This window comes from Cnephaeus nilssonii (assembly GCF_951640355.1).
Source record: "Cnephaeus nilssonii genome assembly, chromosome: 6".
Taxonomy (NCBI): domain Eukaryota; kingdom Metazoa; phylum Chordata; class Mammalia; order Chiroptera; family Vespertilionidae; genus Cnephaeus; species Cnephaeus nilssonii.
This window is the reverse complement of record NC_137077.1, coordinates 35,188,005-35,213,581: the sequence shown is the minus strand read 5'-3', so window position 1 is coordinate 35,213,581 and position 25,577 is coordinate 35,188,005. Positions and strand designations below refer to the sequence as shown.

At 38.0% G+C, this 25,577-nt stretch overlaps 1 protein-coding gene across 2 annotated transcripts in view; it reads right to left on the bottom strand.

The window, feature by feature from the left end:
* Positions 1-17,717, bottom strand: part of CCDC91 (coiled-coil domain containing 91) — a 294,238-nt gene extending 276,521 nt beyond the window's left edge. The window contains exon 1 of one of the 2 annotated variants that reach the window (XM_079775599.1): positions 17,096-17,717. The gene's annotated coding sequence lies outside the window, so the exon portion shown is untranslated. The remainder of the gene's footprint in view (positions 1-17,095) is intronic. The other variant, XM_079775598.1, reaches the window with a different exon arrangement.
* Between the last annotated feature and the right edge of the window lie 7,860 nt (positions 17,718-25,577).

Here is a 25,577-nt window from a genome sequence, read left to right as displayed (position 1 = left end):
AGAATATTTTGGACCCACATTAACAAATCTTAAAAATATTCCTCAAAATTACCCAACTGATTCCAAGTAACATAACTGAGAAACAAAACCAAATGCAACCCTATTTGAAATAACACAACAAAATTCAGAAACCAACAAGCAAAAATAAAAAATATATTAATCCAATCAAATTGTAAAAGGCATACAGAAAATCAGGACAATATGACCTATAATCAGGAGACTATTATTAAACAGAAACATAGAAATGAGATGATGGAATTCACAAACAAGGATATGAAAACAGCTATCATAAAGGTTTCATATGTTTAAGAAGGTAGAAAAAATAACCATAATAATGAGAGATATATAAGATATGAAAAAGATTCAAATGGAACTTCCAGAAAACATCTTTAAAAACATAAAACTAATACACAGGATAAGGTTAACAGTAGATTAAACACTGCAGAAAGAAAAACAAAAAAACGTGAGGTTAAAAAATTGAAATAGCAATTATTCAAAATAAATGGATGTAATTGGAGGCCCAGGGAAAAAAGGAGGGGTGTGGAAAAATGTTTGAAGAAATATAATTGAAAATTGTCTAAATTTCATGAAAAATGTAAGCCCAGAGATCCAAAAATCTAAAAAACAGCCAAGTAATATAAACATAAGGAAGTTACCAATGTATATCATATGCTATTGTTGGAAACTGATAAAAAGAGTTTAAATAAGTCAGAAAAAAGGACACATTACATGCAAAAGAAATAAAATAAGAATAAAAACAGACTTATTGTCAAAAACCATGTAAGCCAGAAAACAATGGGAAGGTATCTACAAAGAACTGAAAGGTCAAGAAAATATGGCAGCATACAATTCTTTGCCCAGAGAAAATACCTTTAAACCTGAATAAGAAATAAAGATATTTTTCCAGACAAACAAAAACTGAGAGTATTCTTTGCCAGCTGACCTACACTAAAAGAAATATTAAAGTAAGTTCATCAGGGTGAAGAGAAATAAAACCATAAAGATATTTGGATCTGCATAAAAGGAATCAGGAGTGCCAGAAGTGGTAAATGTATAAATAAATATAAAAACTTTAAAGATAACTGACTCCATAAAGCAAAAGTATTAACAAACATTGTGAACTTTATAGAAAATGTAGAAGTAAACTAAATCATAACAGTACCACAAATGATAAGAAAGGAAATGAAAATACAATGCTGTAAAGTTCTTACACTACATATGAAATAGGATAATATTATTTAAAAGTAGGCTAATAAATTCAAAATATATATAGCAAACCCTAGAACAATTAATTATTAAATAACTAGAGGCCCGGTGCACGAAATTTGAGCATGGGATGGGAGGGGTGTCCCTCAGCCCAGGCTGCACCCTCTCCAATCTGGGACCCCTCAAGGGATGTCCGACTGCCCGTTTAGGACTGCTGGCTCCAACTGCTCACCTGCCTGCCTTTCCTGATTGCCCCTAACCACTTCTGCCTGCACGCCTGATCACCCCCTAGCCACTCCCCTGCCAGCCTGATTGATGCCTAACTGCTCCCCTGCCAGCCTGTTTGCCCCAACTTCCCTCCTCTGCAGGCCTGGTCACCCTTAACTGCCCTCCCCTGCAGGCCTGGGTCCCCCCCCAACTGCTCTCCCCTGCAGGCTTGGGTCCCTCCCAACTGCCCTTCCCTGCAGGCCTGGTCGCCCCCAACTTCCCTCCTCTGCCGGCTTGGTCACCCCTAACTGCCCTCCCCTACAGGCTTGATCACCCCCAACTGCCCTCCCTTGCAAGCCTGGTCTCACCCAACTGCCCTCCCCTGCAGGCCTGGGTCCCCCCCCCCCAACTGCCCTTCCCTGCAGGCCCAGTCACCCCCAACTTCCCTCTGCCGGCCTGGTCATCCCTAACTGCCCACCCCTGCAGGCCTGGTCCCTCCCAACTGCCCTCCCCTGCTGGCCATCTTGTGGTGGCCATCTTGTGTCCACATGGGGGCAGGATCTTTGACCACATGGGGGCAGCCATCTTGTGTGTTGGAGTGATGGTCAATCTGCATATTACTCTTTTATTAGATAGGATAGAGGCCTGGTGCACAGGTGGGGGCAAGCTGGTTTGCCCTGAAGGGTGTCCCGGATCAGGGTGGGGGTTCTCTTTCCTTTTCTCAATCTATATTCTTTTTTTCCCGTTTTTCTTTTCCTGGTCTTTATTTTTTCCTTCTTTCCTGTGATATTCTTTTTTCCTGTATTCTTTTATTATCCTCTATTCTCAGGTGAGGGGCCTGTGGTGGTTTGCAGGCTGGCCACGCCCCCTGGTTACCCAAGCAGAGGCTCTGGTATCTGGGGTTTATTTATCTTCTACAATTGAAACTTTGTAGCCTGGAGTGGAGCCAAGCCTTCTGCTTGCTCTGTGGCAGCAGCCATTTCTGTTGGGATTTATGTATCTTCTATAATTGAAACTTTGTAGCCTTAAGCCGAGGCCTGGGCCGGCCAGGGTGTGCGGAAAGCTTGGCTTCCTCCATTGCCGGGGGCAACCCTAGCCTCCTGCTCTTCCCAGCTTTGTGGCTGCTGCCATTTCTGTTTGGATTTATGTATCTTCTATCATTGAAACTTTGTAGCCTTGAGTGGAGGCCTAGGCTGGCAAGGGCAGGCGGAAAGCTTGGCTTCCAACATTACCGGGGAAACCCAAGCCTCCCTCCTGCTCTCTGTGGCCAAAGCCATCTGGTTGGGTTTATTTGCATATTCGCTCCTGATTGGCTGGTGGGCCTGGCTTGTGGGTGTAGCAGAGTGGTGGTTAATTTGCATATTACTCTTTTATTAGATAGGATTAGCAAAAATATACACTTGGGAAACCAACAGTGGGCATAAAATGAAATAATTTAAAGGGAGGAAAAAAAACACACAAAAAAACTCAAATCCAACACTAGGTAGGAAAAAATAAAAAACAAATAGCAAATGATATATTTAAACCCAATCATCTTAAAAAGAACATTAAATATAGATGATCTAAACAAGCAAGTTAAAAAGCAGAAATAATTAGACTGAATAAGAAGGTAGGAGAAAAAAATAACCATGATGATGAGAGATGTCAAAGATCTGAAAAGGATTCATTTTGACTATGAAAACCAAAAAAAAACACACATAAAAATAAAGAGCTGAAAAAGATACACCATGCAAATTCTGATCAAAAGAAAGCTGAAGTGACTGTATTAGTATTATAAAAATTAGATTTCAGATCAAACAATATTACTAGGATGAAGGAGAAATTTCATAATGATAAAGAAATCAATATATCAAGCCAACATAACAATTCTAAATATATATGCATCTATAACCATACCTAGAAATTTCAGCACTCCTAAGTGATAAAAAAAAAAGTAGAAATAAAGTCAGTAAATATATAGAAGACTTATAGCAACCAACTTAGTTTAATTAATATTTCTAAAACAATGCTACCTAACAGGTGCTGATTAGGCATTTTTTTCAAGTGTACACAGAACATTTAAAGATAGACAATATTCTGTGCCATTAAACAAGTCTTGATTAAGTTTTAAAAACTTAACACAAAGTATCTTCTCTAAGCACAGAAGAAACATATCAATAATCAATGAAAGAAATGTGGAAATTCCTTCAAAAACCTGAAAATTAACACACTTCTAAATAACTCATTATAAATCACAAGAAAATTATTGGGTATTTTGATGTAAATGTAATTGAAAATACAACATATCCGGTCCTTCTCGTACACAACCCAGCCCAGCAGAGACATCCACAAACTGTGGATTGCTTGTAGCTTCCAACAGGTTGCCAAGGGCCAGGCAAAGAAAGCAGCTGAATCTGACTTACACCACAAAACCCCCAAAAGACCTGAAACCAACCCCAAGTGGCCAGCTTCAGACATTGGAGCAGAATCCAACAAGCTTCACAAACAGCATATTCAAAAGGAAACTGTAGTAGGCACTAAACATAACGAACTCCACATTTTTCTTCTTTATGTTTTTCTTTTCCTGTATTACTTGTTTCCTATTTTTCTTTTATATTTCTTTATCTCTTTCCTTTTCTCAATCTATATTCTTTTTTTTCCTGTTTTTCTTTTCCTGGTCTTTATTTTTTCCTTCTTTCCTGTGATATTCTTTTTTCCTGTATTCTTTTATTATTCTCTATTTAATTTTCATTTTCATATTTGTTTTGTTGTTGTTGTTTTTTGTTGGTGGTGGAGAATTTTGTTTCATTTTGTTTTGTTGTGTTTTGTTTTGTATTGTTTCATCAGCACCTGTACAACAGCTTGCAAAATATGGTAGTGGTTACACCTCAAGTCAGCCAGCCTGAGGGTTGATCCTACTCATGAATGGGCCAACAGCAATCAAGACCCAATTACAATAGGAAGACCCAGATAACCCACACAACAGACATTCCTAGAGCATCAAGCTCAGTAGATCAAGGAGACCACACCACTAGGTCCCAGAGAACACCTACTATATAAGGCCAAAACTGGGAATCATAGCATTTCTATCTAATACATAGAAACAAACACAAAGAGACAGCTAAAATTGGGAAACAAATAAGGCCCAAATGAAAAACAGAAGGAATATCTAGAAAAAGAGGTAAATGAAATGGAGGCAATCAATTTATCAGATATAAAGTTTAATGTAATGGTTACTAGGATGCTCAAATAACTTAGTGTGTATTACAAAGAATTTAGTGAGAACTACAACATCATGAAAAAGGACACAGAAGCCATGAATTAGAACCAGTTGAAAATGAACAATACCATGTAGAACATCAAGAATACACTGGAAGGAATAAATAGTAGGTTGGATGAAGCAACGCATCAAAACAGCAATTTGGAGACAAGGTAGAAAAAAACACCCAATCAGAGCAGTAATAAGAAAGAATAATTAGCCAGGACCGGTTTGGCTCAGTGGATGGAGGTCGGCCTGTGGACTGAAAGGTCCCGGGTTCGATTCCGGTCAGGGGCATGTACCTTGGTTGCGGGCACATCCCCAGTAGGGGGTGTGCAGGAGGCAGCTGATTGATGATTCTCTCTCATCGATGTTTCTAACTCTCTATCCCTCTCTCTTCCTCTCTGTAAAAAATCAATAAAATATATTTTAAAAAAAAAGAAAGAATAATTAAAGAGAATGAGGGTAGGTTAAGGGAACTTTGGGACATGAAATGTTACAACATCCACATTATAGGGGTACCAGGATGAGAAGAATATGAGCAAGGACCTGTTTGAAGAAATAATGACAGAAAACTTCCCTAACCTGGTAAAGGAAAAAGTTACACAAGTTCAGGAAGCACAGAATCCCAATGAACTCAGAGAGATCCACAGCAAGACACATCAAAATTTAAAAGGCAAATCTTAAAGACAGAATCTTAAAATCATCAAGAGAGACAGTTAGTTACCTACAAGAAAGTTTCCATAAGGCTGTCAGTTGATTCTCAACAGAAATACTTCAGGCCAAAGGGACAAGCATGAAGTAATCAAAGTAATAAAAAGCAAGAACCTGAAACCAAATCTACTCTATCTAACAAAGCTATTATTTAAAATTGAAGGTGAAAGAAAGAGCTTTTGAGACAAAAAAAAGCAAAAACAAAACAAAACAAAAAACACAAAGGCTAAAGAGTTAATTACCACCAAACCAGCATTACAAGAAATGCTAATCCCTAGCCAGATTGGCTCAGTGGATAGAGCTTCAGCCCACAGACTGAAGGGTCCTGTGTTCGATTACACTACAGTCAAGGGCACGTACTTCGTTGCAGGCTCAATCCCCAGCCATGGTCAGAGTACATGCAGAAGGCAACCTACTGATGTTTCTCTATCACATCAATGCTTCTCTCTCTCTCTGTTTCTCTCCCTCCCTTCCACTCTCTCTAAAAATCAATGGGAAAATATCCTTGGGTAAGGATTAGCAACAAAAAAACAACACAAAGAAATGCTAAAAAGACTGTTTTAAGAATAAGAAAAAAGAGAGAAGAACATAGGTACAAAGAAAAATGGGAATAAATAAGTGCCTATCAATGATAACTTTAAATGTAAATGGATTAAATTATCCAATCAAAAGACATAGGGTACCTGAATGGATAAGAATGCATGACCCACATATATGCTGTCTACAAGAGACCAACCTCAGAACAAAAGATTCACACAGGCTGAAAGTGAAGGGATGGAAGAAAAATATTCCATGCAAATGGAAACAACAACAAAAAGTCAGGGTAATAATACTTATATCTGACAAAATAGACTTTAAAACAAAGGCCACAGTAAGAGACAAAGAAGGTCACTATATAATACTGAAAGGAATAATCAAAAAGAGAATGTACCCAATATAGGAGCACCTAAGCATATTTAAAAAAAAAAAAAGACTCTTGGTGGACTTTAAGGAAGATATTGACAGCAATACAGTCATAGTAGAGCACTTAAACACCCCACTGTCATCACTGGATAGATCTTCCAGACAAGAAATCAAGAAGGAAACAACAACTTTAAATGACACACTATATCAGATAGATTTAATTTATTATTGACAGAATATTTCATCTCAAAATAGCAGAATATACATTCTCAAATTCACATGGAACATTTTCAAAGATAGACCACATGTTGGGACATAAAATAAGTCTTAAAATTTCAAGAAGATTGAAATCACATCAAGCATCTTCTTGAGCCACAATGGCATGAAACTAGAAATCAACAACAATAAAAAATTCAAAAACATTCAAACACATGGAAGCTAAGCATGTTATTAAACAATGAATGGGTTACCAATGAGATCAAGAAAGAAATCAAAAATTACCTTGAAACAAATGAAAATGAACACACAACAACCCAAAATCTATGGGACACAGTGAAAGCAGTCCTGAGAGGGGGTCAATGGGGAAAAAGGGGGAGGGGGTATCCGTAATTCTTTCAACAATAAAGACGAATTTAAAAATATCTATATTTTAAAAATAAAAAAATTAAAATCCCAAATAAACAATCTAACCCTACACATAAAAGAACTATAAGAAGAAATAAGTAATGGAAAGGAATTGCCTGTTTGAGATTTGTATCACAACCTCAACACTTGTCACTAGTGCTAAGTCTCCTTATTTAAACAATTAATTGATTAAATAATTAGCAAAAATATACACTTTTATTTATAAAATGATGGGAATAGAAAGCACATTAAGGCAAACAGTCCAGATGACGGGCATTGTTTGAAAGTAAGGCCAGAGGAAAGATGATCTCTTAGACAGAATGACAGTTGCTACCAAAGTCAAAAGGGAGAGAGGTTGAGAATTAGAGGGAAAAGATATGCAGTATGTAAAGTGCCTCAAGATGTATAATGCAGCTAATCATAAAACAGGGTGTCCAAAAGATCAAACATAAAAGAAAGAAGTGAGAACAGAGCATAAATTCACCAAATTAGAAAACAAGGACCATGGAATAGAAGGGGACAGAAGTAATAGGAAAACAAAAAGATAGCCTTAGATGACAAGTGAAATAGGGGACATAACTGTACCAGGCTTTAAAGCTCTCTACCGTAGGTTTAGGCTGTCTAAACCAGGGGAAGTTAGCAGCACATCCAAATTATAATCATCTTTCTGCATAGTAAATATTTGTCTTACTTGTAAAGTTTCTGTCATGCCTTTGTCCCCTTCCCAACAGCCTTATTTTTTCAGATTGTTATACAACAGAATAATTACATATTGTTTTGATCAAAAAGGCCATTAACCCAGCCTGTCCAGGATTGACTTCAGCATGCCCATGCCTAACTTCTCACTATGCTATTGGTAATCTATCCCTAGAGATCCTAGAGTGCCTTAATAATCAGGCTCAAACTTACATTCCCACCTTATATTCTGTCTCTTCCAGCCATTCTGAAAAGTTTGCCACTCTTTTTTTCTTTCTTTTTTTTTTTTTTAATTGATTTAAGAGAGGAAGGGAGAGGGCAAAAGAGACAGAAACATCAATGATGAGAGAGAATCATTGATCTGCTGCCTCCTGCACACCCCCTACTGGGGATTGAGCCCACAACCCAGGCATGTGCCCTTGATTGGAACCCAACCCAGGACCCTTCAGTCTGCAGGCCAGCGTTCTAGCCACTGAGCAAAATCGGCTAGTGCACCATTCTTTTTTTGCACAGAACAATAGTTCATTAATAAATACTTATTTTGTATTGATTTACTGTCTTCAACTTCACAAATATAAAGAAAAAAGTTACAAGAGGCATACCTATAACTATAAATATGATTATGTAAGTCAGTTCAAAATTGTTATTTAGAAATATTCTTAAAAAGTTTTTGAGAGCTACATACAATTCAAAAATGCACAAACTTGGTTGATGCACAAACTACTACTGCACTAAGGTATTAAAAGTATACAATGAATTGAGGACTTCAATATTCCTAGGCAATTTAATTTGAAACATATATATATGGACAAATGGGTATGTTTATATATACATACTAGAGGCCCAGTGCACGAAATCGTGCACAGGTTGGGTCCCTTAGCCTGGCTGGCAATCGGGGCCAATCCGGGCTGTCTCACCCTGTCCTGATTGGGGCCCGCAGGCAGGCTGGGGGGAGGGACCCCAGGAGGTTGGCTGGCCGTGGGAAGTTGGCTGTAGGAGCACACTGACCACCAGGGGGCAGCTCCTGCATTGAGCGTCGGCCCCCTGATGGTCAGTGCGCATCATAGCCACCAGTCGACCAGTCCTAACAGTCGCTTAGGCTTTTATATAGAGAGATATTCAATTATGTGTCCTATTCTGTGCTAAAATCTCTGTTGTCACTATCACAATACTACCATCTAGATCATTTTTGCATGTTCCTTGGTAATATATTAAGAACTTAATCCGGGCCATAATTTTCGTATCATGAGAGAAAGATATATGGACTTGGATAACCTGAAGCAATGGTAGTGATATGAACAAAAGTGCAATTCTCCTAAGTGTTGGTTCCTTCACTATCATTACAACAGATTCCGATGCTTATGTTAGCTTTATGATATTCTGAAAGGCCAAAACGAAGAATCTTTTAAAATTCAAGTAGCATTCTATTTACATCCCTCACAAAGACTTTCTCTCTTAACATATGCATACACACCAGAAGTCATTAATAAATTTGTTTCAGTTTCATACATAAGCAGTAATTATAATAGCATCTCCAACTGCCCATTTTCTTATTTTTTAAGAATGGGTAAGAATATTTAACTACATAAAAGAATGCTATAGTTCATACACACACAAACACATGCCCCATCTTCTCCACATTTATAACCAATTAGTAGTGTTTTGTTCAATTGTTATGGTTGCCTTCTCCTAAAACGTTGAAAATTAGCTACAATTCATTACACATAAACTTCAAAAAAAAATGGCACACCTTTCTTGATTAGAATGACTTAGTTCTGTGCTATTTTTGAGACACAACATATATTTTCCTTCAATTACTGAAACCATGTTAAAGTAACTGAATTATAAGAGGAAGGAGGTTTTGCTCTGCTTAGAAAATTACTCTATATTTTCTAGGCCTGAGAACCAAGAAAGAATTGCTATATAATACAACATCAGAGACACAGAGTAAAAAGTCTACTGAGAGTTGAGAGGGGAAAAAAAAGCTCAGAAATGATTCCCATGATTCCAGACCTCAGCATTGCTACACAATCACAATGGAAAGAATGTGCGGTAATTAACCAGCTTTAAATGCTGAAAATATCCAATCATTCTTTTTCCCTACAAACTTTTTATAAAAGGGGAAATCCTATAGTCTTCATGATTACTCTTTCAGTTCACTTTTAAAAAAATTAAAACAAACTAAGTACTGAGTTATACTACCATAGGTTTCTCCACTCTTTTTTATTTAAGCAGTACCTTATTTAAGTGGTATCTATGCAGATAGGATTTCATTTTTCATATTCATTAGCATCTGAGCTTTCAACAGGGATAATGGGGACATAATGACTATTTTCCATAATCTAAAATGAGATTGTGGCAAAAATAAAAGGTCACAATGGTAAGATATGTACACATATAATACCTTAATAAAAAAATTGGAAAAATAAAAAATAAAAAAAATAAATAAAAGGTCAAAGAACAACAGCTATACAGTACCTAAGTCTTATCAAATAGATTTAAGCCAAAAGCTTTTTTTATCATTAATCATTATAAGCTGTTGTTATATGTCAATATACTTGGTAATATAGATTGCTGTTTGAGTGTGTCAATGACTAATCTAATTCTGTGGCCTTAGCCTTGATTTCTAAGAGTTTTTACTATAAATTCCACTTATCCTAGGACTCGGCATCTTAAGCATTTTATTTTGTATACCCCTTCTCTATAGTAATTTCTTTATCAAGTTGCCTTTAGGATATTGTCAGGAATTAAACCAATTTAAGATGACCATATACTATTTTAAGGCTGAGAAGTCCTAAAACCTGCAGTGAGCAAGCTAGAAACTAAGAATAGATGCTGTAGTGTCAGGCTGCATCTGAGAGCCTGAGAACCAGGAGAGCTGATGGTATAAGTCCCAGTCCAATTATAGAAGAGCAATGCCCTGGCTCAGGCCATTAGGCAGAAGTTCCCTCTTACTCAGCTTTTTTGTTCTATTCAGGTCTTCAATTGATTGGATGAGTACCACATTAGAGAGAGCAATGTTTTACTCAGTTCACTAATTTAAACTTTAATCTGATCAGGAAACAACCTCACAGACACACTCAGAATACAGTTTGATCAAATATATGGGCACCTCATGGTCCAGTCAAGTTGACACATAAAGTTAATCATCACAAGTTCAATCCTCATCAACTGGGCACCCATACTCATCTTCTTAAACCATACTTAATCTCCAAATGAGGACAATTTGGAGATCATGATTCTGCTTAACATGATACAACTATCCTGTGTACAACTGCAAACTTACTAACCCCTTCCCCAGAAGAGGAGGTAAAGTCCTTGAATGTTTATTCTTCTCTTTGATATCCCATAATTTACATACTATTGATGGGGAAAATGAGACATTTTTGGGGGGCTAGCAATCTGAATCTGTGCTATTAACCTAATGCACATTCTTGTTAGCCTATAGTCTAGTAACTGTCCCTTTAATTATTGGGTCCTGCAAGACCTGTTTACCTAAAGTACTACTCCCATTTTAGAGAGGCCATAAACCATGAACAATACACAACCCCCAGACAGAGTTATCAGTGCTGGCACCAGGCCAGGCCTTGAGATGTGGTCTCACTGCCCCCATCCCAGCACATGGGGCATTTTGCAAAGCCCGTGAAAGATCTGGAAGTCTGATCCATATTTGGGGGACAAAGAAACCAAAGGGGTATAAAGGGAAAGTTTCCTACATATTGGTTTGCTCAGATTTGGAGAGAAACAGACTCCCGAGTCACTGTACCAGTACATGTGAAACGTCTGGAAATAAATGGGTTTTTCCTGTGCCTCTGGTACTCCTGGGTATTTTTCAGTCGCCTGGTAAATTCTGTAACACTATGATGTAAAATTACTAATATTTAAAATTATAATATTTTTTACATGGTAAGGGCATAAGAGAAAAAATATTATTTTACATATGTATAAGCCATATATACACATTATATATGCACATATATTTGTGTGTTTGTACACACACAAACACAAAAATATATTTATAACAAAATGAGGAAATACTCATGACAATAGAGTCCTTATTTCTATAACTGGTAACACGGTTATAGCTGCTATTTATAGCTACCTTCTCCCACTACCCATTTTGTTGTATTCCTTTAGTCTTCAGCAAGCACTTCAGATGGTCATGATTCTTTACCTGGTGAGGTAACCCAAACTTCATTCCTGAAGGATCTAGGTTATCAGTAATCTCCTTGAATAGTGTTGCAGGTGTCCACTGACCTTAATCAAAGGGCATGGTATTACTAAGAGATGCACTATGGGATCTCCTATATTCCAGACAAACTATTCCTTATCGCCATTGTGGAAGAGCAGTCCAATATCCCCTTGGTAGTCAGGATCAATTACCACAGCCAACATAGTAATTCCCTTCTTTGCATGTTGATTCAGAGGCATGAGAAGTCCAAAATTGCTGGACAGCTGTCTTAACTTCCAACAAATGGAATCATTGTTGTGTCTCCAATGGAATCATTACTCCCTTTGGAATTAAGACCTCTAGCCCAGCAGAGCATAAGGTCATGGAAACAGGAACCAAAAGTTTTGCTAGTGTGTCACTAGGGGTAATAGTGAATGGTGCTGTTTCCATTTCTACCCCTTAATTCCTGAACCTGTGAATCCTGCCTATAAGGGAAACAGCACCATATATTGAATACTAATTAAGAGCATATACAACCTCTGGAGAACCTTGCCTCAGTCCTGCAAGGTACTGACACCTCACTGGCACTGTTACTTAATCTTCAAAAGGCCATTCCACCATGCTTCAGGATAGTAGGAAACATGATAAGATTAGTACATTCCATAGTATGACCCCACTGCTCATTTCTTTTGCTGTGAAGTGAGTTCCTTGATCAGAAGCAATGCTGTGTGGAATATCATGGCAGTGGATACGGCATACTTTGAGCCCACAGATGGTAGTTTTGGCAGAAGCACTGCATGTGGAGAAGGCAAATTCATATCCAAAATATGTGTCTATTTCAGTAAGAACAAATAGCTGCAACTCTTCCATGATGGTAGCAGTCCAATGTAATCAACCTGCCTCCAGGTAGCTGGCTGATCACCTGAGGAAATGGTGCCATTCAGGGATTTGGTGTTAGTCACTGCTGCTGGCAGATTAGGCACTCAGCAGTGGGCACAGCCAGGCAGGTCCTGATGAGCTGAAGTCCATGTTGCTGAGCGCCTCTGTAACCCCCATCCCTGACAGCATGGCCACTTTGTTCATGAGCCTAATGGGCATTGACAGGGATGGCTGGGGAAAGAGTCTGTCTGATACCCAGTCATCCTCTCTACTTGATTATTAAAATACTACTCTGATGCAGTTAGCCTGTGGAAGCATTACTCCCTTTGGAATTAAGACCTCTTAATTTGGTGAGCATTCACATGGGACACCAATATCTTCACTTTTTTGCCCATTCAGAGAGGTCTACCTGTATATACCTCTTACTCAGATTTCCTTGTCACAAATTTTCCAATCCTGTTCCTCCCATATGCATTATGGGAGTCCCAGAAGAAGCGAGAGGGAAGAGGATAAAAAGCCTATTTCAAAAATATTTGAAGAAATATTTGCCAAAACCTTCCCAAAGTTTACTTCCCAATGTGTACTTCCCGGAGTATGTACATACACACAACTTCAACAAATGTACTCTGGTACGTTTCTTTAAGTGAGAAACAAAGTAGATGCTAATTAAAGAATCAGATCCAGTCTTATGATTCACAATTCACCACTGTGAACAATGTGCTTAAATTATTTTGCTCAGATGAAAGTAACTATGATAATATCCTTGGCCTTTCTACGTGAGAAAAAAAAAATTACCATCCAAAATTTTCACTTATGTTATTTCACTTTGTTCAAAAGATTTTCTACTTATATATACTGGGATTATACAATAAAACAACATTTTGCAATCTGAGCAGACTCTGAGTGGTCACAACTCTTCTCATCAATCATATGGGAGTCACCTTTTATGTTCATTACTGTGACACTGAGAATAATAATCTTGTGGCATTATTTTTTTCTCCTATTGATAGTGAAAGAAGCAAGATCAATACAACTTTGGATATACAGAAAATCAACTCAGTATGCCAATGAAAATAAAGTCTCCTAAAAAAAAAGGTTCTTGCAACCAAAGGTACTATACAACTATTCTTACAGAGAGGAAGGGAGAGGGATAGAGAGTTAGAAACATCGATGAGAGAGAAACATCGATCAGCTGCCTCCTGCACACCCCCTACTGGGGATATGCTCGCAACGAAGGTACATGCCCTTGACCGGAATCGAACCTGGGACCTTTCAGTCCATAGGCCGACTATCCACTGAGCCAAACCAGTTTTTTATACAACTATTCTTAACATGGTAACTGAAACAAATCACATATACTAAATAAGCAAGTGACACTTAAAAAATCATTCACTTTAAGCAAAGCTGGTCCTAAAAAGAAATTAATAAAATGTCTCTTCTCATAACAGACAAGAGAAGAATCTTAAAATATCTAATGCCTCATGTAACACAGTCATTAAACAGTTTTCCCATTCAGCAGAACACAAGTATTCACTTCAACTTGTCTTCCGATTCAGGGTGGCCCATTTAATGCCATTCAGCTTTTACAGGCTTATTTTCCATTTTTCATACCCAATTTAGGCAAACTATAACTAAAAGGTATAAACTCTTTATAAGTTATCTTTATTAAATTCATAATTTAATTTAAATGATGAAATTTAATCTCATCTGTAATCACAATCTTTTACTGATGTCTAAGCATGTAATTTTTTAGTAATATTCAGGTAAGCCCCTTTCTATCACCAAAGCACATTCATAGATTAATGGGTCTTGCATAATACTGCAGCCCTATCTTTAGTTCAATTGCAAAAGTTCTGAATTCTCATAAAACCAAAGCATCTTGAAATGATCATGTAGATCTTCTTTTACCACAAGATTGGACACAACATAAAAAGCCATTTGGTTGGCCTCTCCATTATCTAGGCCTACTTTTGTTAAGAGATGCACATGGTCTATGTTTGTAAGGCTGGCAAAGGGGGGAAAAAGTCAATCTTCTCTGAATAGCAGAAAAAAAGTGATTTCACCCTTTATAAGAGAGTAGTTATTTCATTCATATAGTCAGTCTACTTAACTATTATGTGTTGGACTGTACTATGTAAATACTAAAGTGGGCATACCTGTCTAAGGAAAACAGTCTTACTAGGATTATAACATGTTACATTTTAAAACAGCTAACACTATCACTGATCTTCATCAACTAAACCTGTAATTTAAAAAATTCTTCTCATTTCAAAAGTTAAAAAAAACAAAAAACTGTTGTATCCTCTGCTAGTTGACAGTAAGTGTATCCATAATTCTTTAAGTAAGATTCTATGGCATATAGCTAACAAGGCTCTTTGTAAATTTATTAGGGATATGACAGGAAAGGAATAAGGTACAGGTCAAGAACGGTCTACACTAACTTAAAATTACAAATATAAAAGAACATAAACCTGGGTAAACATTTTAGTAATAACTGATATTGTCTCATATTGATTCATTAATTTGCTTAACAAGAAAATGTTGCTTAATGGGAAAAAAGTCATTTAATTATTCCAGACTCTAAACCTGTAAAATAAACTATGTAAAATCTAAGGAACTCTGTGAAATTTTAGGATTCTACCTTAACATGATGCCAAAAAAGTCAATGATATTGACTATCACATTTTTTTCCAAAATCTATCACAATAAATTGCCCTTGAGATAAATTCCAAGAACATCAAATGAAACAAGGAGGCAATCTTTAAAAATCTGAAGAAAATTTCATACACTAACAGAAAACCCACATTTCAAAGAATCAATTAAAAAATATTATCAGAGTTACCCATAAAGATTTAATGTTAATTTGAATGGGGAAAACAGATATTGATACAAAGTTCTCATTATTGGGACAGCAAAATAACAAAACTTGATGAGCTTTCAAGAAGCCAAAAGTCACAAGGAACAGGTTGAGCATTGTGATTATGAGCTATATTTTGGAAACAACTTACCTAAACACTCTCCTTCCAAATAGAAAAGGTCTTGTCCACCCCAATGAACTCCCACCCCAACCTCTGCTATCAAGAGAAAGACAATAAACCTTCAAATAGCTTTTTTTTATTCATAACAATCCTATATACTTTACAAATTTTACATCTACAGTTAGAGGTACAACATAAAATGTCTTTTAGGCAAATTCCTATTTGTCCATTTAAGCTTCAACCAACTAAATAAATTTGTAACCAGCTTTCTTTTTTTACTGCCTCCCCCCCCCCAAACAAAGATGCTGTCCCCTCTGTTGATGACTCTCAGCACTTTCTTTTTGCCTGTCATTAAGTATATTAAAATGATTAAAGAAAACAAAAAACTCTCAGGTTTTGAGCTGATCACTCCAATGAGATACATTTTTCTATTTAATAAATGTTAAGAGAAAAGTTGTAACTTTCATCACTATTGTTTTCTTTATGTTTATTCCATTTGGCTTATACCATTGCTACATAACCAGTTCATAATAAGATATCCCTGCCCACAGAACTACCTCCTAGCCTGCCTGGAGGATACCCAACTTTGTAAATCGAGGTAATTTTCTACCACACAATTTACTGGCTAGCCACACAGGTACACTCTCCCTGCCTTCACAGCCCCCCCACCCCCGCAATCTCCCATTTACCTAACAGGTACAGTAAAGCCCTAACCCTAACTCCTCGATGCAACAGACATTGTAGCAGAGGGCAAATGGTATGTTTAGAAGTGTAGAGCTCTCCTACGGCACAGAACAAAGATCATTGATGGTCAGTCCCGGCCACCCCAGCGAACTACATAGTCTGAGCATTTGGCCTTAAGTTGTTGGGTGAAATGTTAGCCCATCCCAGGGACAAGATCAAATGTCAGCCCACCCCAATCACTCCATCAGGGAACATGCAAACTATTCCCAAAAGCCATCATCCAACTACCTCCCTGATATTTACAGAGGGAGGTGGCACAAACATCTGCCCTGTTCAGACAGGGAGGGAAGTCAAAGAGTCGGAATTCTTAAGGGGCCGCTGAGTCACCTACAGCTGTAGCCAGCACTCTACCCTCCAGGAAATCAGGCTCTGCCCCAACGCTCATCGGGGAGCAAGGGAGAGGAGCTGTGGCAACAACATCATCCTACCAAAAAAAAAAAAAAAAAACACTCGGTGAGCTTTTAATAGAGTTGCCACTCCTTCCAAGCGAAGCCCAAAAATAGATTTCGTTTCCCCAAGTTTTCCTCCGCAGTGCAAAACAGGGGCAGACGGAAGAAACATCTTTATTGTGGGGAAAGGGGGCGCACTCGTGGGAAGGCAGGATGCCTCGCCACTGGGAAACGTACTGCCTCCGGCCTTAACCCCGAAGGGCCACTTTTGTGGCAACACGTGGCTGCAGGACAGAGCAGACCTCTGGCCCCGTGAACTTGGCAAAGTAGAAGGGGAAACACCCACCAGGCGCGGTCGGGGGAAACGAGACCAGGATAAAGCCCCGTTCGATGGGCGTTTCCGTGACACAATCATCACGTGTACTTGTGCGTAGGCTGTCGAAAAACATTGGACTCTGGAGCGTGCAGGGGCCAGGACCTGCCGGCGACGGCAAGCGCAGGTGGGCGCTCCCATCGAAGGGAGGGGAGCGAGGCCGGCTTCCAGCCCGAACGGGCCACGCCCCCCGGTCGCCTCAACCTCGGGGGGCGAGGCCGGGGCCGGCGGCGGCGGGGGGCCGGCGGCGGCGGAAGCCCGGCGAGCTCCCGGCCGGGTGGGGCGTTCCCTGCCCACGGTCCGGGCCGCCTCTGGGCGCACCGCCGCCTCGCGCGGCCCGGGCTCCCAGACCCAGGCCCAGAAGGCGAGTGTCCATTTACCTGCTCCCGCGCCCGCGCCCGCTCGCCGCCGCCGCCGCCGCGCCGCTCAGCCACGCCGTTAGGTGAGCCACCCCCCAGCACACAGACTCGCACGTGCACACCCGGGGTAGGTACGACCCCGGACCCGTAGGTGCGACCTCGGCCCCAGCCACACACGTTGGGGTAGCCCACACACCACCCGGCTTGGAACACCTCTGCCCCCGGAAGTTGATTTCCTCCAAGGCCCGCCCAGCGCTGCGCGCGTCACTCAACGCCAGCATGAGAGTCACGTGGCCCCAGGCTGAGGCTGAGGCTGAGCGGAGGGTACCGTGCTCTCAGCCCAGGCACTCTTGGCTTCCGTGGTCCGCAGGGGGTTGCAGTCTAAAAGGGGATGATTCAGGAGCTGCTTCCTGTTAGCTACTGCCTAAGGGGAAGGCCCTGTTTCTATGCCTAATCCATGCAAATAAAGTCATCCCCAAAATGACATGCCCATATGGGATTGTTCTTGAGAAGAGTTAGGCCTAATCTTTTCACCACCAGCAAGCAGAGCTCAATAAAAATTGCAGCTGAGCTAAGTGGGTGACCCGTAGTTAAGTGCTCAAGAAACAATTGACTAGACAGCTGCGCCATCTCATCTTTGAATATCTGAACTCTCAACCTAGGGGATGCACCTAAGCCAAGAGCCTCTTCAGGCCACTACTCTGTGACTTCAAAGCAATCTGCTCTATAATTACTTCTTGTCCTCAACTCCAGAACACAGCAATTTATACATGCCATCTCTGTTTCAGAGAATGTTTATTTTCTTTTTTTTATGTATTTTATTGATTTTTTACAGAGAGGAAGGGAGAGGGATAGAGAGTTAGAAACATCAATGAGAGAGAAACATCGATCAGCTGCCTCCTGCACACTCCCTACTGGGTATGTGCCCGCAACCAAGATACATGCCCCTGACCGGAATCGAACCCAGGACCCTTGAGTCCACAGGCCGACGCTCTATCCACTGAGCCAAACTGGTTAGGGCTAAGAGACTGTTTATTTTCAGCTGCTAAGCTACACTCTTTTTTCTAAACCTCCAGGCAAATAGTTTCTCCAGGAGAAAGAGAATGACATAACTGATAAGACTTTTATTTTAAAGAAAGCATGGTTATATAGATTTGTGGTCTATTTCAGATTGTCAGTAGCTGTTAGAAACAGTCAACTAGCAGGCCACTTGTGAAAGATTCTTCCATTTTGACATGGGAGGGATCTGGAGAACATTCCTTGAACCATTTTTTATTGAGCACATACTATATGCCAGCACTGAGCCAGATTGTGGCAATCCCAGAGTGAAGAGTATCCACTCAAGATCTCTGCTTTCTGGAGTTTAAAGTCTATTGAGAAAGAAAGACAAGTAACCTGGGAACTTTGAATATAAGTCTCTGGAATATTCACATTAATTGTATACCAGGCATTCTTTAACAATTTGGGGAACAGTATTTTCTCATCTTTACAAAGAACAAATCTGGCTCAAACCAGTAATAATCTCTGCTATATACTGACAAATGTCAAAAAGAAATTCTATAATCCTCCAGTAAATGCAGGCTCAAGTGGTTAGTGAGCAGTTTCAATGTTGAACACAAATGTCACCTCTTCTATACTCCTTTTCCTTCCCACCTATTTTGTGTACATAGCAAACAGATTTCTATTACAGGAAATATTATGCTTTCTTACACATATATGTTTACCTGTCTATTAGACCACCAAGTCAAAGACCACTTCTCATTTCTATACCCAGCAATCTACTTCTCACTTGTCTGTATATCCAGCAGTCTAGCACAGTGTCTAGTGGTTAGAAGAAAGGTATACAATAAATGCTTTTTAAGCTGAGTACAATTACCTTTATATTATTATGTGTCTCCTATATCTTTCTGCTGGAAACTTCAGATAAGTTTCTGGGTGTTTCCACTAATATATCTACATGCTCGTTTTGTCCCACCTAACCCAATATTGAGTATAATTAAACAGATTTATTATAATAATAGAAGATAATATTTACCGAGCATTTGCTATGAGCCTGGCATTAGCACATAAGTCCATTATCTAATTTGTCACCACCATAATCCTCAAAAATAAGTATATAAATATATTCACTTTTTTAGATGAGGATACAAACATAAGGAAGAGTAATGTGACCAAATGGCAAGCAGGATTCAAAGCCAAGTCTGCCCGACAGATTGTTTATTCACTATAACACACTGCCTCTGCTTTTTCCATCACTTGTTTATCAGTGCATTCAAATCCTGCCAACTCTATGAAGTCTTCCTCCCCTCCCTACAATAATCTGTGCCTTTTTTATTGAATGTACAATTCAATTGTTTTAATATAGTCACACAGACATGCAACTATCACAACAATCAATTTTAGAATATTTTTATCACCCCAAAAAGAAACCTTATATACTTTGTCAGTCACCCCCATTCCTCCCATCCTCTATCTACTTCATTCCTAGACAACCAATAATCCACTTTATATCAAGGTAGGGTTGCCTATTCTGGATATTTCATGTGAAGGGAATTATACAATACTAGTGACCAGGTGCACGGATAGAAAGGAAATTAATTAGAAGAAATATTTTAATATTGATATCCGCCCTTTCTCTATAATAGAAGTGTTAGAGATTAAAGAAAATTAGTAAAATGTATATGAAAATAATATATAAATTGATTAAGAAATAAACAATAACAACATGATATAACAACAAAGACATGATATAAAAATATTAATAAAAACAATGACTGATAAATTGATTAAACTTATTCTAATATCTTCCTGTATACCACATTAAGAGTGAAAACACTTTCAGAGTGCCTGACTAATTTCCCTTGTGATGAAGTATTTACAACTTTAATGTCACACGCTCTTGGAACTCCAGAGAAAGCAACATATAACTGACCATGTCCAAAAATGGGTTCAGGTAGGAATATTCCTACTCTGTCTAGAGTTTGTTCTTGTGATTTATTAATAGTCATCGCAAATGCTGGCATCACGGGAAACTGTCGTCGAATTAATTTAAATGGGAGGCCAGTGTCAGATGGGGACAAATCAATTCTTAGAATCAGAACAACCTCTCCTTCCGCAGATCCTGTTAATACTTCAGCTTCGACTATGTTAGGTCGCAATCATTTGATAATAAATCTAGTACCATTACAAAGACCCCATTTACTATTAAGATTTCTCAATAGCATGATGATTGCACCTACTTTCAATTTTAATTTATGACACGGTATTCCTGAAGGAGTAATACTATTAAGAAATTCAATGGGAAAATTTTCCTTTTCGACATCATCCATTGAATCAATGGAATCATCACTCAAATAGGTATGAAAATCTCCATCGAGTATATCCAAAATTTCTTCATTTAATTTATGAACGTGCTCATTTTTAGGACAAAGAATCACACATTTAGATATATTTTAATATTATCTATAGATATACTATTTCCAAAGGTAGCTTCAATAATATATCTGTTACAAATCATTTCACAGGGGATTTCAATAATATCCATTCCTAAATGAAAACTGCTATCAAGTTTGCCATCTCCAAGTTTTACTAACCATTCGCTATAAGCAGAATCCTCTAATCTCATATTTGTTTTAAGAGACAACTGTCTGAAACATCCCCAAACACTACAGTACGGTACTTTAAACTCATTTGTACTATGGCCAAACGCATAGCATGCGGCACAACACTGAGACATTGTCGAAAATCCTCTCCAAGAAGAACTTTCCCAACAAATGCGACAAAAACAACCAATTTCACGATGGACAGTGACAAATCAAAACACATGTGTGCGATTGGCACCAGCAAGAGCTTTATATGTATTGTGCATGCACGAGTCAATGTTTATTTTTAAATTGCCAGTGCATGTCATATGTACCGGCCAGTCAGTCAGTCGAACGGACAGACAGTTGATCACTTAGCCTTTTATGTATATAGATGTATTCTTTTATAACTAGCTTCTTTCACTTTGCATCATGTTTTCAAAGTTAATTTATATATTCATCAATTGATAGGCATTTTAGTTGTTTGTGCTTTGGGTCTTTATGAATAATGCTTCCACAGACATTAATATACAACTTTTGTGTCAACATATGTTTTCATTTCTCTCGGATATATACTTAAGAGTGGAATTGCTGAGTCATATGGTATCTCTATGTTTAACCTTTTGAGGAACTGCCGGACTATTTCCAAAGTGACTATGCAATTTTACATTCTCACCAAAGATGAATATGGGTCCTGATTTCTTCACAGTGGCTCTTCTTATTTCCTCTAGAATTTATGGCTGTATTACTTTTCAGGGTGTGTCCATAGCCATCTTGTCTTATTATTTACCTTTTTTGTGTTTGTATCTGCAGGCCTATTGTGCTAGTAGGTTGTAACCTTCTAAGATGAAAAACATATTTCCTACCCTCAAGAGGATCAAGTTTTGAGAAAGACATAGACAATCAAATGAAATATTAGGATGGCAATAAGAAGCAAAATCAAGATTATTCTTAAAATATGGAGTAAAAATACTTAACTCAATCATGTTAAACAGGAAATACTTCTCATAAAATGTAAAGCTCAAGATGAGTCTTGAAGAATCAGTAGGAATTCGCCACGCTAAAAAGGGACAAAAGTATGCTCCAGAAAAAGGAGCATGTATGTTTGTATGTACTTCCTTGCCTATAGATGTAAAGGTAAGTATAGTGTATAAGTAAGTATGTTGGCAGCAAGGTGATGGTGTGTGGGAATGTGGTGGGAGAAATAGGAAATGTATATGATAGAGAGTTTTATAAACTGCTTAGAAGTTTGAACTCTATCCTGAAAGTAATGGAAAACTAATGGATTACTTAAGGTTGGAAAAGAATTACTTCAGCAGCAGTGTGGAAAATGAATTATTGGTTAGGGGAGAGGTAGCCAAGGCAGGACACATGGAGAAACCCGTTATAAAACTAATAAAATAACAAAATGAGAACTTATGAAAGCCTGAGTTGAGGTGGTAGCTATGAAGTTGGCAAAGAGGGTTTGAAAGGCATGCAGGCAGCAATTCTATCAGAAAGAACTGACATTGTATCCCAGGTTTTTGGTACTACTCAGAGAGGTAGGGGATTTAGAAGGCAGATGGCTCACTTGCTGATAAGAATAATGAAACACTCAAAAGATATAAACTTTCAGTTATAAAATAACTGGGGATTAAAAAGAGGGGATGTCAAGTACAGCATGGTGACTAAAGTTAATAATACTATATTGGATATTTGAAAATTTCTAAGAGAGTAGATCTCAAAAGTTAGAACAAACTGAGCCCAAAGTTGGCAGAAGAAAGGAAATAATGAAGATTACAACAGAAATAAATAAAATAGAGAACATAAAAACAATAGAAAAGATTAACCAAACTAAGAGTTGGTTCTTTGAAAAGATAAACAAAGAACACACAAATAAATGGAAAGGTATCCTGTGTTTATGGTTTGGAAGAAATAATATTGTTAAAGTGTCAATACTACCAAAAGCCATCTATAGATTCAATGCAATCCCTACAAGATTCCAATGACACTTTATACAGAACTAGAAAAAACTCAAAATTTACATGGAACCACATAATACCTCGAAGAGCCAAAGAAATACTGAGAAAGAAGAACAAAGCAGGAAGTATCACACTTCCTGATTTCAAGCTATTATATAAAGTTTTAGTCATTAAAACAGTATGGTACTGACATAAAAACAAATGACTAATGGAACAGATTAGAGAGCCCTGAAATAAAACCAAGTATATATGGTCAATTAATATTTAACAATGGAGCCAAGAATACCCAATGGGGAAAAGACAGTTTCTTCAATACATGGTGCTGGGATAATTGAATATTCACACGTAAAATAAACTGGACCTATATCTTACACCACTCACAAAAAAATGAACTCAAAATGGATTAAAAACTTCCATGTAAGACCTAAAACTATGGAACTCCTAGGAGAAAACATAAGAATAAAAGTTCCTTGACATGGGTTTTAGTAATGATTTTTTGGATACAACACTAACAGCACAAGCAACAAAATAAAAAATTAGCCTACATCAAACTAAAAAGCTTTTACACAGCAAAAGAAACCATCAATAAAGTAAAAAGGCAATCAACAAAATGGGGAAAAATATTTGCAAACCATGTATTTGATAAGGGGTTAATATCCAAAATATATTAAGAACTCACACAACTCAATAGAAAAAAACAAATAACCCAACTTAAAAAGGGACAAAGGACCTAAATAGACATTTCTTCAAAGGAGATATATAAAAGGCCAACAGGTACATGAAAAGATGCTCAACATTGATAGTCACTAGGGAAATGCAAATTAAAACCAAAATGAGATAGTACCTCAAACCTGTTAGAATGACCATTATCAAAAAGACAGGAGATAAATGTTGGCTAAGTATCTATTGATGGATGAATAGATAAGGAAGTTGTGATGCATATACATACAATGGATATTATTCAGCCATTATAAAAGAGGAAATCATACCATTTACATGTACATAGATGGCATTATACTAAGTGAAATAAGTATTGCAGGCATTATACTAAGTGAAATAAGTCAGACAGAGAAAGACAAATATTGATGATCTTACTTATATGTGAAATCTAAAAAAAAAAAAAAAAAAAAAATAGAGAAAAAGAAATCTGACTTGTGGTTACCAGAGACTAGAGACAGAGATTGAGGGGAGGGGAAATTAGAGAAAGGTAATCAAAAGGTACAAACTTTCAGTTTTAGGATAACTAAGTACAAGGATGTAATGTATAATATGATGACTATAGCTAACACTGCTATATGATATATATGAAAGTTGGTAAGAGAATAAATCCTAACAGTTCTTATCATAAAGATAAATTTTTTCTTTATTGTATCTATATAAGAAGATGGATAATAGCTGATCTATTGTGATAATCATTTTACAATATAAATAAATCAAACCATTATGCTGTATGCCTTAAACTGATAGACTAATGTATGTCAAATACTTCTCACTGAAACTGGGGGGAAAGAGTTCTTAATACAAGAAAAGAAACTGTTAACCATATTTGGTGATGGATGTTAATTAAACTTATTGTGTAGTTTATTTGTTGTTGCTGTCACCCACAGAAATAAGATGGATACCCACCCAAACGGTGATTCAGATCAAGGTTCCTAATGCCACACATGTACCAAGAGGGTATAAGATTTGTTACTCACATAATGAAGCTTTCTAGGAAGAGCAGGGCAGACTTCACTAACAGGTCCAAATGGCTTGAGATGTGGGGGAGAGGGGTGGGAGACACTGGCCTTTGGGCCATGGAGTTAGTAGTAAAATTTCTACACAGTAGCAGGGCTTGTGTGGTTGAATTTCCCACAGCACCAAAGAAAGGATCACCCAGGCTTTCTTGTCATCTGGCCCAGATGTGGAACAAGAGAGAATGAGGGAGGGTTAGGGGTTGAAAGTTGTCAATAACCGAACATCAAAAATGGAGTCAGACATACAGATGGCCAATAGACAAATCAAAAGATGCTCAATATCACTAATCATCAAATAAAGGCAAATTAAAATCACAATGAGATATCACTTCACACCTTTCAGAATGCCTGTCATCAATAAATCAAGAAACAATAAGTGTTGGCGAGGATGTGGAGAAAACGGACCCTTGTGCACTGGTGGTGGGATTGCAAATTGGTGCAGGCACTGTGAAGCAGTGTGGAGTTACCTCAAAAAATTAAATATAGAACTGTCTTACGATCCAGCAACGCCACCTCTGGGTATATATTCAAACAAATCCAAAACACTAATTTGAAACATCGCTACGTTCATTGCAGCATTATTTACAATAACCAAGATATAGAAGCAACCCAAGTGTCCATCAAGAGATGATTAAAGATGTACGTGTATACAATGGAATATTACTCGTCCATTAAAAAAACACAAACAAAAAACAAATGGAATCTTGCCATTTGCGACTGCATGGGTGGACCTACAGGATATTATGCTAAGTTGAAAAAGTCAGTGAGAGAAAGACAAGTACCATATGATTTCACTTATGTAGAATCTAAAGAACAAA